This window comes from Amblyomma americanum, chromosome 6, assembly GCF_052857255.1.
Source record: "Amblyomma americanum isolate KBUSLIRL-KWMA chromosome 6, ASM5285725v1, whole genome shotgun sequence".
NCBI lineage: Eukaryota > Metazoa > Arthropoda > Arachnida > Ixodida > Ixodidae > Amblyomma > Amblyomma americanum.
This window is the reverse complement of record NC_135502.1, coordinates 145484343-145501885: the sequence shown is the minus strand read 5'-3', so window position 1 is coordinate 145501885 and position 17543 is coordinate 145484343. Positions and strand designations below refer to the sequence as shown.

The 17543-nt window shown below is 46.7% G+C and overlaps 1 protein-coding gene across 1 annotated transcript in view; it reads left to right on the top strand.

Annotated features, from left to right (window-relative positions):
* LOC144094128 (uncharacterized) overlaps positions 1–17543 on the top strand; it is a 150325-nt gene that overhangs the window by 55973 nt on the left and 76809 nt on the right. The gene's annotated exons all lie outside the window — the stretch shown is intronic.

The window sequence follows — 17543 nt, the reverse complement described above, 5'->3', positions numbered from 1 at the left end:
ACAAATTATTTTCAAAGCACGAAGCGTGTTACTGTGCTGCAGTACCTTGACAGAAACAGTACAACTAAAAAGGCAGCCAAGATAGACACCGCATCAAAAGCGGAATAAAGTGCGGCAGTATCTCTCATCATAAATGTCCCTGAGTTGGAGCATCATTCAACTGAAATGGTTTCTGGCTTAAACTAGAGGTTCAGCGTTGCGGTCCAGCATGCGCCACAGGCTATGAAGTCCAATGAAGAAAAACATGTCATATTGTTCGTAATCAGGCTGAGTAGTCACAATTTAACGAACGCTCTAGGTATTTAAAAAAAATTCTTCGTTTCGCGTCCTCTCCAAGAAATGCAAAAATAAAATCACATGCTTCCATTTAATAAAAAAGTGTTCAATAGTTTCAGGTGCATCGCACTGACAGCAGTAAACAGAAGGTACAAAATATTTTCCGACTGCGACACGTCTTAAGAAGTAGAGCGTCGGTGTATAATTCATAGAAAAACGTTTTGCTTCAAGCCGGAATCGGCATTTTGCACATTCGGGTACCCGCCGCGGTGGCTCAGTGGTTAGGGCGCTCGACTACTGATTCGGAGTTCCCGGATTCGAACCCGACCGCGGTGGCTGCGTTTTTATGGAGGAAAAACGCTAAGGCGCCCGTGTGCTGTGCGATGTCAGTGCACGTTAAAGATCCCCACGTGGTCGAAATTATTCCGGAGCCCTCCAATACGGCACCCCTTTCTTCCTTTCTTCTTTCACTCCTCCCTTATCCCTTCCCTTACGGCGCGGTTCAGGTGTCCAACGATATATGAGACAGATACTGCGCCATTTCCTTTCCCCCAAAACCAATTATTATTATTATTATTCCCATTCGGGTTAACACATCAGGACCCATGAGGTGAAAGTACGCCGAACGATACAATGGCGACAGAAACACCATCGTTATCAAATCCCTACACAGACACTTGAGCGAAACATAAAATAAGTGCTCGCAAGAAAATAGAACCTTCAAAACCCCACTGACACACAAACCTCCTTCATAAAGCGCAGTAAAGAGGGCGCTCAGTAAAATTTGAAGGAACTACTAAGTTCAGAAACAGGGTCATGAAATAATATGCAAGAATGCTCTAATCATCAGAGGGGAACAATACCAAAAAAAAGAAACGTGAATATAATTTTCTCACACACAAACTGAACTAAGCCCAATCCTACTACAAAAATAGGACTGAAAAGATTGAAACGTCGCATCGGCTCGAATCGGACGCTAAAATAAACCAGCAAATATTGAAGAAAACGTTGGAAAACGCAGTACAAGACCTTGAGTACGTAATAAAGTTTTGTTGGCAGAAAGGTGTTGCAGGTCTGAACACGATGAAAAATTGAAATTCGATGTAGGACAATACTCTAAGCAGAACGCTCGACAGCCGGAACCCGCTTCTCCCAGTTGTGTGAACTTGACTAATGCTTCAAGTGGAGCACCAACATATTCAGGCGGGACACATGACTATTCTATTCCGCCATAACCAAGCGGTGTTGAGCCTCATGAACCGAACCGCAGGCCAGAACGTTTGAAGCAATTCATCTGAGCGCCAGAAAGGATGTCAAATTCATCTATTGTCTATACAACTTTGGAAGTGCTGTGCTTGTCAATGAAGAAAAAGCAAGATCGTCAGCATATGCAAGCACATTCACTTCACTGCTCAAACCAGAGAAGCAATGATTATTACTGTTACACAGAGCACTCAAACAAAGCGGCTCCAGACAAAGGGCAAAACGTAGGGAGACATCGGGCAGCCTTACCTCACAGAAAAGCGGAATGGCATTAGGTTTGACAAATATTCATATAAAATTAAGCGTGTATAGCAGTTTCTGTAGCAAAGTTGCACTCCTTAAAGTACAGTAGACCCAACAATTGCTCGCTCTTGAAATGAAAGCGGGAATGAATGGCGAACAAAGCCAAGCGCCTTCGTTAGATCAGTCTGCAGCAAAACAAGCTGATCATGAGAGCAGGAGCAAGTTTCGAGAACGGTACGCGCCATCTGTATATTAATTTGAATTCAGTGCCTGTCAAATCTGATTTCAGGAGAGGGCCAGTGAGAAGTGACGATGCGAATTTTAGAAGATATGAAAATACTTTACGAAATATTTTGTAATTCACATTTGCCAAAGTGATGGCCCTATAGCCCTTCATTGACTGCAGTTTTTCTTCATCAGTAGTTCTTAGAAGTAAGACTCTGTGACTCCTTGTAAAAAACTGTGGAACAGCCTCTAAATCAAAACCCATCGTGAAGAAGTGGAGAAGGATAGGAGTTAAAATGAATTTAAATGGTTTAGAAAATTCACTTGAAATAACGTCAGGACAATGCGCCTTTGAGAGAGGTGAGTGATCAATTGCTATTTCCGCCTCCCGTTGCGTGAAAGTGCCGCTATTAATGGAACAGCCTCTACAGATAAAGGCGTCACCAGCGATGAGTAGTGCGCGATAACATCCAAATTTTACGTATCAGGAGTGCCACTAAACAACGCCGTATAGTAATTCCACATGTGTAGAAATTTCTTCGCTAGTACTTGTCACTAAAGTCTCATTGGAGATTATTCGCGGAATATGCTTTGCATTCGCACGACGGCGCTCATCAGGCAAAACTTGTTGTGTCGGTCGTTCGATCACAATGCAAAGCCGCCGTGGCACCTGGCTTGCTGATCTGACTAGGGCACCCCTGTATCGCTCCGCATTATGCCTTTGTAACTCAGTTTTAATACTAGGAATTGCAACCGCGTATAATCCAGGCACTTCAGATTAAAATTCGTACACGTTGCACAAACATTGATTAAGTGCCTCTTATGACGTACGCTTCAGGCAAAATGGCCTAAAAGGGCTGATTTCAATAGCTACCAAACGTACTTCCATTGGGAACATTTCTCATGCAGAAAACATGGTTGTATGCCAAAATAAATGGGATGGCAGCTGCGAACGCACACCAGTCTCATAGCCCTGTTGTAAGGCCTGCAGGGACCGGAGTTGTGATGTATTGTCGCGGGTTACAGAAGATGCATGAGCTTCCTGAAGGGCTTGTCGGTCATTCACGCGCGTTTAGGAGCACTCTCAAGCTCGCCTAGATCGGATTTATGTATGTTATGGAGTGGTTTTTCGCGGGCTTGTATTTGAAACTATACCGATTTCTTTTTTTTATCGTTGCACAGTGGTTACTCGGCTTGGTGGAAATGACCGATCACAATTGAGGGCGGAATGGGCGCTTTGGAAGCTAAACTCACTGCCGCAGCCGAGCATGCCTCGTGTAGTTGCGGTTGTTGCCTCTGAAGCAATAGCAGATACCTGCGGTGAGGAATTAGACAGAGCTTGGTGCACATTCAAACATGAGAAAAGTTCTCTCAGACTGATTTCAAAAGGTTGATAAATAAAAACAATGCACTCGGAAAAGCAAATAACGAATTTTGAGAGATTTGGAAAAGACTATAGAATGAAAATCGAGGAAATAAAAAGGTGAGGGTTAAAGTAAATAGTTTCAAAACTGATAATAATAAACAAACGAATACATTTTTAGAATAATGTAAAAGAAAAGAAGTGTTAAAACAAATATCTCCTGGTCTCGATAACATAACTGTGAAGAGGTTCACGTTCCTGGGTAAGTGCAAACCCTTTGACGGTTGCAACGTGTTAACCTGCACCACACATTCGCGCGAGGCATTGCAGAGCGTCGTCTTCGTCAACTTCCGTCTTCTCCGTCCCGCCCGTGGCACTGCCGCTCATCGTCGTCTTCTCTGTACAACAAATCCGCGCTTTCGCCCTGATTCAAATGCAGTTAGCAAACTGGATTTTTCACTGCACCAGCTTTTAGAGTAAGGTCCACAAAACAAAAAAAATTAATGTCGGTTAGCTCAGCTAATCCAGGATATTCAAATTGAAAGCTGTCTGCGTTCATTGTGTTCTATGAAGTTGGCGCTGATAATGTTCTACACACCGATGATTTTAAGGAAAGGAAGAGCGCATAACTGGCTCCCTGGATCAGTGCAGGCCTCAATTGCGCTTTGAGGCATTCCGGAGTTCCCGGGTTCGAACCCGACCGCGGCGGCTGCGTTTTTATGGAGGAAAAACGCTAAGGCGCCCGTGTGCTGTGCGATGTCAGTGCACGTTAAAGATCCCCAGGTGGTCGAAATTATTCCGGAGTCCTCCACTACGGCACCTCTTTCTTCCTTTCTTCTTTCACTCCCTCACTTATCCCTTCCCATACGGCGCGGTTCAGGTGTCCACCGATATATGAGACAGATACTGTGCCATTTCCTTTCCCTGAAAACCAATTATTATTATTATTATTTGAGGTACGTGGCGGTGGTGAGAAAGAGAGAGATGTGGACTGCATGCGTTAGCGCTGATAACGTTGTGGCAGACACGCGGCACTGCAGCTATTGGCCGCAGCGTTCATTGGATGACCAACGTCTCGCGATCAACCAGAAACTGCCACCTGCCACGGTGGCAGGGTGGGTGCGCTGCCTATCCAGCGTGCGGAACGCAATCAAAGCAGGTATTTGCAATTGGACACCAACGTCACGTACATGAAAGCAAGATTGAGATGTCGACTGACACTAGGAGCCATTTGTGCGCCTTCCTTTCGTCAAAATTAACAGCCTCTACAACGCTGTGAACGCCAGGGAACGCAATGAACGTCGGCGCCTAACTTATTTTGTTTAGTTTTTTAGGAGAAAAATCCAGTAACTGTCTCATATATCTCGGTAGACACCCGAACCGCGCCTTTAGGGAAAAGATAAAGAAGGAAGGGAAAGAAGAACGGAAGAAAGAGGGAAGTGAAAATTGAAAGTTGGATTTGAGGAAAGGCGCGGCTCAGAGGGGGGCACCGGTGGATCGGTGCAACTAGTGGTGCGTGCGCAGTAGTGATTAGCAACGCTTACCCGAGATCTGCCCCTGATTAGCCTTGTGTAGCTTTCGCTGCAAAAGGCAACATTGCATTCGTATTCATAGCCAATCAGCTTCCTTGTATTTTCTGGCTATCCCGTGCCCAATGCCCTGGCCTCGCGCTAACTTTGTTGCTACCTGGTTGTGCGCCACAAAAACCCTTGAAACGACTGTCATGAAATCATTCTTAATAGACTAAATGGCACAGCGTACTTATGTGTCTTAGCAGTAGCTCTTTATAACAATTTGCTTACGCGTTCTCTCTACATATTTTTATCAACAAAGGGCATGGACTTTATATACAAAAGTCCTCTAGAGAGTTAATAGAAAATCTATAGATTTCTTACCATACACGCTTAGTAGACTTTTCTTCATACGAAGTATACAGACAATGAGTAGACAAAAGGAAACACCTATAGGAAGGCAACACAGCATATAACAAATATAAGGATTGTGCCCAGAAACGCGTTGTGCGACAAGATAATGAAGTCCGTGACCACACATTTCTAACACCACAAAGCAGCGCTTCCATCCTTCCCAAAACAAACACTATCATTGCATTCGTGGCAGCCGCTTGCAAAGCAGGACAAAATAGAATGTGCGCCAGCCTACCACGTATGTCCCGTATTATCGCGGCTGTAACCAGTACTTCCAATTCGCGTTACGAGAAAAACATGCACTGTTACACAAAAATATAATTCAGGCAATGGAAGGCACGAGTGGGGTATGTACCTTTGTAACATAAGCCACGAATACTCGTCATAGTCTCTAGACACCTCTAGAGCCCCTCCCCCCCCCCCTCCACCCGCCCTCCAAATTTCCTTTCAAGGGATAGCGCGCGTTACTGAGCACAACTACCACAGTGGGCAGTGCTCTGGGCGAAAAAAAAGAACAACAGCACTTACTGAGATAAAATGACGTTTACTGCTACAGCAACTTAACGCCGGCTAGCAACCGAAAGTATAGGAGACGCTTAATGGATTGTTGTCCATATAAGAGTAGTTGACCATTCTCTACTCTACTTCACACATCCCAGGCAGTCCTCATACCACACCTCCTGCAATAGTACACCGGTTTAAGAGGTCAGAAAATAATATATACCAAGATTAAGTAAATAGTTGGCAATAGGTATTCAATCAATCGTCACCACACTACAAGCACTTTTGAGCCAGCTCTAGTAGCAGCGCCGATATCGGCAATTAAACATGTCGTTCTTCATCTACCTCCTAGACTCATACAGTACGGCGCAACTGAAAAAAAGAATACAGAAAACCGGTTGGGACGGCGGCCCACCCGCGAGTACATCACACGACGCCTCCAGTTTACATAGCGGACGACTGTCCCCTATCGAATGTGTACCGTTGACGTCACGTTTGCAGTGAATGGCAGCGCTTGGCCCTCTATTGCTCACCATGATATTATCACTGCCTGGCGTTTATTTTTTATAAAAACTTTTCCAGAAACTATCACTGCGCTCATATCAATCATCACGTCAATATAAAAAAACAAGGTGTTTAAAACGTAACAAAAAATGTCAGCTTCATTTCAAGAACTCACGTTCAGTGTGGATGCTAATCAGAATTAGTTCTACACACTAAACCCACTTGCTAGCCAATTTAAACCCATATTATTATTATGGACACTCAAGCGATGCGTAACTGACTTGCTATGGCAGGTGCTGCCACACGTGGAGCTTGTGAGACCTACGATGCTCTTCCAGAGCAAGCACTCAAGTTCAAGTTCAAGTTCGTCTTTATTTACATCAGGAAGATGTAGGTAGGCCCGGAAAGAAAAGTGAAAAAAAAAATCACTTGAAGGAGTCCGGGCCCCCTTCTACAAGGCAAAATACAACGAAGACAACATAGCGTGGTTAACAATGACAAGGTAGAAACAAAAAATTAAGAGGCGCTGCGAGCATATATTGTTAAAATACAAAGAAAAGAACATATACGCCCAAAACATGAACACTAAAGCTTTTGTACACTTTTTATAATATCACAAGCTGATCGATAGAATCAAGTACACATAATTGAAAAAAAAAATGCTTGCGTATGTTAGCACATTTATCAACAGGACTGAAAGTCAGCGCTCCAAAGCGACAGGAATGTCACGTGGGCTACATTTTTTCAAAGATATGCCTCTACTCAGCAGCTTATTTCAGACATGTGGAACTGCAAAGCGTAACATAGAACGTCTGTATTCTGTACGACAGAAGGGAACGCACCAGAATGACTCATTTCGAAATGCATATGTTGGAATAGTGGCTTTCAGGCAGGATAGTTCTAGGAACGTATCCTGGTGGTAGCGTATAGACTTTTTATATCTCAGTGCTAAATGATATTCATATAGGTCATGAGCTGGTGTAATGTGAAAGCGCGTGAAAAATTTTTCTGTGTGCTCGCGGTAATCCACGTTTGCTATGTGCCGGACTGCTTTCTTTTGGAGCAAGACTTTTATTTATGTTGACCTGCGTTGTATTGCCCCATACTAAGAAACAGTAATTTAAGTGAGGGAGGAACAGCGTGTTGTAAATTAGTCTTTTTACAGACGTCGGAAGAAAATACCGAAATTTTGCTAGCATTTCTAGACATTTCGCGAGGCGACATAGAACTATACTAACGTGAGCGCTGCGAACGGCAGCATCTCTTGATCGAGCTCCTGTTTTTTTGAAATACTTTGTGCTTCTGTAGCCTTCAAGGCAACCTCGCCGTCCCAGGCGATGGCGGATGACCCGCCGCCTCTGCTGCCTTCTGTGGCTAGCAGTGTGAACTGCACAGATCAGCCTGGATGCAGTATGGATCTCCCCTCAGAGCTCCCGGGATCGTCCAGTTTCTCTGACTCGGATGACATGGAGTTCGACGGAGGCTACACCGAGATTGTGAGTCGGCGCCTGAAGAGGAAGCTTTCCAAAACCCCGACTGAGTGTGGGCCCAGTGTGTGTACGAAGCGGGCTAACAAGTCCATTGTGCCAGCGAAGATGCCTCACCAATCCAGTGTGAGCAAGAAAACAACCAACGAGGCCAATGTAAGTGAGCAATCTCTCACTTACACAATTTCATACATGCCTGTTGAGGAAGAGAATCTCAACTCCATCAACAGGCAGACTTTGACTCTTCTTCTTGAACGACTGGTTCCGGGCCAAGTCAAAGAAGTGCGTATTAACGCAAGAAGGAATATCCTCTCTGTTGATGTCTCTAGCCGGGCAACCCTGGATAAGTTGAAGACCGTGTCTGTCCTTGGCAACATACGAGTCCGCTCGTTCTTCGCTCATGGACTTAACACTACTGCTGGTGTGATTTCTGACGTGGACATAGAGATCACGGATATGGACTTGGTGCAACTGCTATCAAGTTCTGTTCGCATAACTGACATCCATCGTTTCGGCAAATCACGGTGTGTCAAACTAGTGTTTGAGGGTACTACTTTACCATCGCATGTGAAAGTGGGTTTTGTGAGGCACCCAGTGCGTCCTTATGTGCCCCGACCGGTGCAGTGCCGAAAATGCCAGAAGATTGGACATGTAAGTGCTGCGTGTACGAGCACGAAAACATGTCCGCGTTGTGGTGGCGTGCACGATGGACCTACATGTACGATTGAGTCTCCAGTTTGTGCCAACTGCAAAGGTCCTCATGAGGCAACATCTAGGGAATGTCCGAAGGTGAAAACAGAGATGAAGATCTTGAAGAAAATGGTGAGAGACCATTCTACTCACCGAGAAGCAGCAATCGCAGTACGTCGCTCCAGGAGGAGGACACGAAGTCGGCAGAAGAAATTGAGCTCAGTAAATGACGTGTCAACACATCAGGAGGACCGAGACCGCTCTGCCGCGCAAAAGCCACTGCCTCCAGCTCCGCAAGAGCCAAGACTGACAACCCCCCAGGAGGACCCCGCAGAGTGGCCACTTCTACCATCGCGTACTGTAAGCTCTGTGACACGTCCGCCTGTGCGTCCGCCGGCTGTGTCGACAACAGATGATCAAATCAGGGCGATGCTGAAACAGCTGATAGGCACCTTACGGCTGATAATTGCTGGAGTGGACACGCCAATTGCTAAGGCTGCTGTCCAAATTTTAGACGCTATTGAACCGGTGCTTGCCACCCTTTAATAGCAGTCAAAATTATGGCTCTACCGTCGTCAGCACCCTCACTGCAGGAGAGAATCTCTCGATCGGCAGTATTACAATGGAATGCTCGAGGTCTGCGAGGCCGCCTAGCAGATCTCAGGCAGAGGATCTTCAAATACCGATTTCCGGTGCTTGTAATATGTGAGCCTAATATCACATCTCCTTTTCGACTGTCCGGTTATGAAAGTTTCCTCTCTGAAGCGGCTGGGCATTTGAGCAAGGTACTACTATGCGTCCGTCGTGACCTCACTTACGTTCGGCATCAAATTCCTGGGGGCAGTAGCAACGAGTATGTAGCAATCACTGTGACTTTGAATGGGCGCACAATCTCTATTATAGGTGGCTACATACCACCAAGGGGTCAATTTGATGCCCTACGACTACAATCGCTACTTGACAGCGTTTCGGAACCCCATATAATAGTAGGAGATTTCAATGCGCATCACCACGGCTGAGGAAGCGCCGTTACGAACGTTCGAGGACGGGATATCGCCACGTTCATGAACAATGCAGGTCTCGTTTTGCTCAATGATGGCACGCCGACATTTCTACGCGGGACTACCTACAGCAGCTGCCTGGACCTTGCATTTGTATCCAGGCGCCTGTCATCGTTCGCAACGTGGTGTGCTGATATTGAAAGTTATGGAAGTGACCACATACCGACGTATGTGCAGCTACGGTGGTTTCACCGTCTTCCAAATGCCAAAATACGTTGCACCGACTGGAGTGCTTTCCGCATTGTTCTAGAAAAAACCTGTGGGAAACTCGCTGATCCAACAGATGTGGAACAGCGTATTATTTCGGCCATGCACGATGCAACACGCAATATCTCAGCGCCAAATTCCACAGCACCAGTGGATGTGATCTACGCGCAGCTTCGGGCGATTCGTCGGCGCGCAAAAAGAAAATACCGGAGGACAAAGGATGTCTCGGATCTCCGGGCCTCTCGACGTGCCCAGAAGCAAATACAGCGCTATTTGGAGAACCTAGGCAAACAACGGTGGCGGTCATTTTGCAGCAGATTGGATCCCCGCAAACCACTCTCCACAATCTGGCACGTTGTTCGAGCGCTGCCGACATTTCCCCAGCAGAAACACCCTTTCCGTGCATTGGCACTTCATGATAGACGGCAAGAACTAGAGGTGGCGGAGGATTTCTGCTCGAGAATTGCCGGAAGCACATCTTTACCTCGGCAGCATCGATGTGCTCCCCCCACGATGGACGATCGACTGGACATCCCCTTCACAATTCAAGAACTGAAAGCAGCTCTTTCTGCTTGCACGCATCCTTCATCCCCGGGACCTGATGGAATAACATACAATGCGCTTCGTCATCTAGGCCCACAGGTAATGGAAGCCCTCTTAACATTGTTCAACCACTCTTGGGCCTCTGCCACTGTACCACAGCAGTGGAAAAGAAGCCGCATTGTGGCCTTGCTCAAACCAGGGAAATCGCCACTCACATTAACATCCTACAGACCAGTAGCTCTGGCAAGTTGTATTGGCAAGACGATGGAGCGTATGGTGCTAACCCGTCTAGAATGGTTCCTTGAAAAACATGGGCTATACCCTTCCACAATGACGGGTTTCCGCAAAGGCCGGTCTGCCATCGACAGTGTAATTGATCTCGTGTCAACGGTAGAACATGAAAAACGCCGTCACAGGTTGACTGCTGCTCCTTTCCTCGACATAAAGGGCGCATTCGATAATGTTCAGCATGATGCAGTACTAAATGCACTCGAAGAATGTGGTATAGGCGGACGTCTACACAATTGGATTGCAAGCTATTTGACAAACCGGACAGTCTACATGGAGACTCTTGAAGGTGACACAGCAGATCATCATGTTGCTTGTGGTGTTCCTCAGGGAGGAGTGCTCAGTCCAACGTTGTTCAATCTCGTGCTCATTGGCCTTTTCAAACAACTACCGAAGACTGTTTCAATATCCGCCTACGCAGACGATATTTGCATCTGGACATCAAGTGTCACGCGTCCCCAAGTGCAAGCAAGATTGCAGCGTTCGGTGTCCATTACGTCTGCGTACTTGCGCCGTCAGGGGCTTGAACTTTCGCCAACTAAAAGCGTAACATTGGCTTTCACACGCAAGATAATGGCGTGGTATCCGGTCACAATCGACGGGCAAATTGTTCCCTACGTAACACATCACAAATTCTTAGGTGTTACGATAGACCGTGACCTGTCCTGGACGAAGCACATTTCTGTGCTCAAGAAAAAGCTCGACAGCTTTGCAAGCATTGTGCGGTGTATGGCAGGAAAATGTTGGGGTCCCTCTGAGCGATCTTTACTACACGTGTACCAGGCGCTGGTAGTCGGCCTTCTCAGATACAGTGCACCCGTTCTCTCGGGGGTCAGACTATCAGGCCTGCGTGTGCTTGAAAGCGCGCAGGCTCGTGCTTTAAGAGTATGCTTGGGTTTGCCATGTAAAACTTCTACATGGGGCACATTTTATGAGGCCCGCGCCTGCCCAGCACGAATTTATTTTCAACAGGAGCCACTTCGTGTGCATTTGCGGCATCTGACCAGGCATCGTCATCACCCCCTGACTAACATTAGTGCGGTGCGTCCAAATGCAGCCTTTTCCAGAGCCCTTTGGATGCAGCGCAATGCGCTGCCTTCGAACTACGCGCCACACCAGATTGCGGAGATGCAACTTTGGGCAGTACCAAAACCATCTATACGGACAACAATCCCAGGGATAACAAAGAAAACGCACATTCCAACAGTCGGACTGAAACAGCTGGCGCTGTCATACATTACATCTATGTATACTAACACCCAGCATGTTTTCGTAGACGGATCCGTTACGACCACTTCTTCAGCTGCAGCGGTGATAGTGCCAGGAAATGCCTCATGTCACCGTTTCAGGCTCATGCACAAAACGTCCTCTACGGCAACCGAATTGGCAGCCATACGAGAAGCCGTCCTTTATATTGGTCACCAGCCAGCGCAGCAATGGACTATATTCTGCGACTCGAGATCGGCATTACAGGTCGTACAAACTTATCTAAAACCAAGAGCATGCGAGCAGCTGGTTCAACAGATTGTGCTTTTGTTAGCCGAGGCTTTCCACCGCGGCCATATCATAAAGTTTCAATGGATACCGAGCCATTGCGGCATAGCGGGAAACGAGCGTGCTGACGCCGAGGCTCGGATGGCACATAGTGATGGTGCTTTCATTGAGATAGCCTTTTCAAGATCAGACATTGGAGCCTTGTTGGCGCATTTAATGCAGGCGGCAATGCAGTCGCACTGGCATGATCCGAGTCATCAACAGGACCGCGTGTGTAAGCTTGACGCTGGCTCACGATTACATTTCCCATCTGTGGTGGTGCGACGTCATGGGACTTTACTCCACCGGCTACGGCTTGGCGTTGCCTACACCAAACACTATCTTCACAAGATCGGCATCGAAAGTAACCCAAATTGCGCACAGTGCAACACACCAGAGACTATTGGACACCTTCTTTGCGTGTGCCCGAAGTATACTTCTGAAAGAACAACATTGGAGGCGACCGTGAAACACCTCGACTCTCGCCCTCTCTCTGAGGAAACTCTTCTGGGCGCAAGGACGAGACGTTCTGATTGGTGGCGTGTGACAAAAGCCCTGCTCAACTTTTTGTGTGAAACAGGCCTGGATACTCGTTTGTGACCGCCTGTGCACAACCTACATGGTTAATGACATGTGTCGGTGTTGTGTCGCAGACACCAGTTTTGAGTTTTATGTGTGTCCAGTAACCGCGATGCGAGCGCCAGCCAGTGTTGTGTGTGTGTGTGTGTGTGTGCGTGTGCATAGACATCACCCGTGAAACTCATTGTATTATGCCATCATCAGCCTTCATTCACACTTTCCTTTTCCTCCTCTTCCCTTTCCCCTGTGTGGAGTAGCAGGCCAGGGCCCTGTTACCACCGGCCGACCTCTCCGCCTTTCTCTCATTAAACTTCCCTTTCTTCTTCAGACCATGCTCTTGCTGAAACATACTCCAAGTGTTTTGGCCATCTCAACAATTTCTATAATAGAATTTCCAATGTTAAACTGAGGCTTTGCCATGATCGCCCTATTTCTCGCATTGAAAATAACTGCTTTTGTCTTTTTCGCGTTTAGTACCAGGGAGTTTGCTTCGCTCCAGTGTTTGAGGGCATCCAGCGCGCTGTTAATGGTTGGGACTAAAAATCCGAGACTATTACCTTTACAAAACATGCTAGTGTCATCAGCGTAAATTACATATTGAGGCTTATTACTTATATTAACAATGTCATTAATGTAAAGGATAAAAAGTAAAGGTCCCAATATACTACCCTGTGGGACGCCGGTAAAAATTTTCTCAAGAGAGGAGAGCTCATTTCCAATTTGCAAACACTGAAAACGATGTTGACGATATGATTCGATGAGGAGGAGTGGTGTGCCATGTGTGCCGTAGAGTTCAAGTTTCTACAGTAGTTTGTTGTGATTAAGGCGGTCAAAAGCCTTTGAAAAGTCAACAAAAATTCCTATGCATATCTCTTTATTTTCAAATGCTTCCATTAATTTCCATTCAAATGCATCCATTAAGCAGCCATTAATTTAACTACCTCTGTAACTGTGGCCAGTTAGCTCACAATCAGATGACCAAGTTCTGATGACGTCACAAGGTCATGTGACCTAGGATTTTCCACCTGCAACGTAGGCTGCATCTCAGTGAATATTTCGTGTATTTTTCACTGGAGGCCAACCTGAAGGACACATCATGAGCAAGTTGGTTGTTCACCACAATGAAAACAGCGCGAACTTCACAAAGGACGCTGGTGACAAGCGCAGGGCCCCGCCGAGAGCCACTGGAAGAAAGAGAGATAAAGAAGTAGAGGCAAGGCAGTGATGTTAATCACAAGGGTGTCCTGGTTGGCTACCCTGCAATGGGGAAGAGGAACTTTGCAGAGGCAATAGTGTTGCTGCGACGCAGGTGCGCTTCCTTGAAAGATGGGCAAGTAGGAAACGCGCGCAGTCGTGGAGAAATAAACCCAAAGGGATGGAGCGAAACCAGTCTCAACATGCCTTAAACATTAAACAGAACCATGCGCCGGCGAGGACATGCTGTAGAGGCAGGTCCTGGTCTTCATGACAGTCGTTCATGCCTTACATCGCAGGTAGTGCCCATGGTGTCCTCGCAGACTTCCGCGGTGCACCGAAGGCAGCGTGAAGGGCTCTCAGGGTTGGCTGGCATGTACCGTTCACTCCAGTGTCTGCAGGCAGTACGAAGCAAGGCCCGGTTCGAGAACTGCACCGTAACTCCAAAGAGTTTAACGAGGCTCACACAAGGCTCCCGCTGAAAAGGCCTGCTGAAAACTGCAAGTGCAGGAAGGATCCTGCAGCAAGCGCACACAAGTTGGCACTTTTGCGCTTGTCGCCAGTGTAACAGCAACAAGAGGTGATTGCTGTCTGGGGTCACAGCGGCTGCTCCAGATGGATGCATTGAACAGGATACAGGCAGCTCCACCGAAACAGGCGTCAGCTAGACGATGTGCACAGGACAATAGGCTTGAGTCGGTTCACTGAAACAGTGTGATGGCCGAAACGTTATACGGACGTCTTTATCTTATACGTCACCGCAGGGGAAACCGCGTCCGCATGCGCCCTGTGGCGCAGTGCCAAACTCACTATCGAAACGTGTCGCGCAGTTGTGCTAATACCAAGATCAAGTTCATAAAGCTTTCTCCTGAGTGGAACCAGGCTGCTCAGTTCATGGGATGATACAATACAGGTGGGTAGAAATCTGCGCCCTCTCTCATTACCTTAATCCTGCTGATCGCGTCTCTTGTGACGAGCTGCAGCCAGTTCTGGAAAGCCTTAGCGCTGACTACCACTTCGACAACAACCGCTGTCCAATACGAAGACCTCGGAAGGGTGCCAAGTAGCTGCGCGGAGTCACCAGCTTTATGGGATGGTCCTGTAATGATCCCGTAGAACTGTACACCATCACTTTTAAAAACACGCAGCAGACTAAGCAGCGAAAGAAAAAAACACACTTAATGCGTTGCTTTATAGTATTTTTGCTACATAGGACAGGGTTAACCGATATATATGAGTCCCTTTGTCCTGAAGTGGTCGTAGTTAGGCTTATGGTGGTGGCAATGATGTTAAGGAACACAAAACTGACGCGTAGGGTCACCATTTTCAGCGTACCGGAATTTGAAGAAAACAGGACTCATGGCCGCCGCTGCCCTAAAGAGGGCTAAGGTGGCTAGGAAGGAAGCGACATCACGGAGGAAATAACATAGACAAAGAATGTTTACTACAACTCAATCAGATCGAAAGCATGGATTTGTGCTATATGCAAGACGGCGGCGAACGCGCAGTGCCGCTGGACGGAGCCCTCGAGCTTCTCAGACATGCAATTGGCAAAAGACAGTTACTATAGGATTCGAACCTCTGGATTAGTGCTCTCGCACTAAAATCCAAGCTAGCGAAGTGGAGCGGGCCCCCAGATATTTTACTGCTAAAAAATCGAGCGTCAGGATCCCAGAAAAGCGCCGTTACGCAAAACGATTTTAGGACCTATAAAAAACTAAATGCCGCAACGTTATCGGAAGTACTACGATGCCACTTCTCAGAGGCTTAATTCTTGCTGAATCGGCTCAGTAAATTGGACACACCATATTATTCTAAAGGCTTGCTATCCCTTGTTCCGTACTAGACAGCTGTCAGGTGTCAACGTTACTTTTTTCCCAATTAATCTTGTTTTTGCTATTCTTAAAGCCATCATCTTTATTATCGAAGTTTGAAAACTAAAAGGAACAGAGAAAAAAGTGCCGACCTTCTCCACATTTTGAGGCCCCATTCGTTTAATGCGCTCGACGTTCGCGTGACACCCGTGTGATGCATCTGAGTAAATAAAGTTCCTTCTTTTCCAGCGCTCACTCTCGTTACAGTGTAGGAGCCATTTTTTCTTTCTCTCTAGCAGGCTTCTGTCGCCTACATCAAAAGTTTCTTCCGGCCAAGCAGGAGAGGCAAACTGTAGAGGAAAGAAAACAGGAACCCCCGGTTCAAGCTGCTCGCCCCCAGGCCACGGGCTCAATGCGATATCCTTTGTGTGGGCCCGAGAAAACGTGACCGGGCGATGAAACAGGGAACGGGGAAGGTGAATGTACTTAGCCGCCGAACTGGAAATTCAAGCCCTTCTATTCAGGCCACGTGCGGAAGCGGGCGTTCTTGTTTTCCTCTATTAACGGCCGACCCAAAAGACCAGGTCTATTTTGGGGAGCCGTGGGAGTTAGAGTGCGAGCGGACTTTTTTTGCTAACGTAGGCGCTGAATAAACTTCATTAGGCTGAGGCGAGATTTCAAATCGAGTGCAGTCGGACCAATTTCATTTTTTCTCTCGCAGAACAGCACCTCACAAGAGAAATCAGTAGAGAAATTTTACCTCATTGCCGTCTCTTTACTTCTACCTTCTTAATGCCTACTTAAGATTAGTTCCGGAAGAAAACATGTCATAGGATGGGTGGCGGTATAGCTTTGCTGAACCCTCTATATATTGCCACGAACCTTTGTACTTTTTGTTCACGCGCATAGGCTCGACACACGGCTTTATTATTCGATTGGGACCCGAGATGCGACCAGATTTATGGTTGTAGCTTTTTGCAGATAGTTGTCGTTCAATTCGGTTCTTTACCTCAAAGGTTCCTTGTCAGCTTTAAATTGAGAGCGGTCGAAGGCTGCAGGCATTCTCTTCGACGACCGCTAGGCAGGCTTGTGGCTACCGCCAAGTCTTTCAGCTATTTGCGGGCGAAAGCCAACCCAATAAACAATCTCTTTTGAAGCCCGTATGCTGCCTTCCTCGCTGCCAAACTGTTGTCAGAGCTGCGTGACAATATCCTAACTTGAAAGTTGTGTCATGTCCTTCGTCAAGCATTGTTTTAGGTCAAGCAAATGCATCAAATAACGAGAACACCAAGGAATATGGCACAAAGCTTCGCACATTCACAAATCTTTTGAAATACGCACTGGACATTTCATCTGGCAGTTTGTTAAGCGCACAAAAAAAGTCGATAGCTAGCAATCATCCTTGCTATTGTGTGCGGGCGTCCTCGTTGTTTTGAACCATTTTATTGGATTAGTTATGTCTCTTCAATAACTATCTTAAACACAAGTCTTGCTGAAAGATCTACGCCTTCATTTGGGCACATTTTGGTCACACCGGCGCTTGACTTCAATTGCACATTGCCAGAAAGCGTGGTATACTTAAGCGACAACCTTCTCATCTTCCTTAACTGTACAATCACGATTGAGAACCATCGGCTGCCAGAGATTATTTGCCTACAGCGCGTAAGGATGCACGGATACGATGAACGAAAGTGACTGCGCCCTACAATTGCCGTGTGGCCGCAAATTAGTTTGATGCAAACTTCATTTTGAGGCACATGTGTGCTACACTTCGTATTGCTGGGAAATGTGAGGTGTAAATCTAGTGTAGTGAAGATATGAAAAACACCTTCAAACAAAAGTGGCAA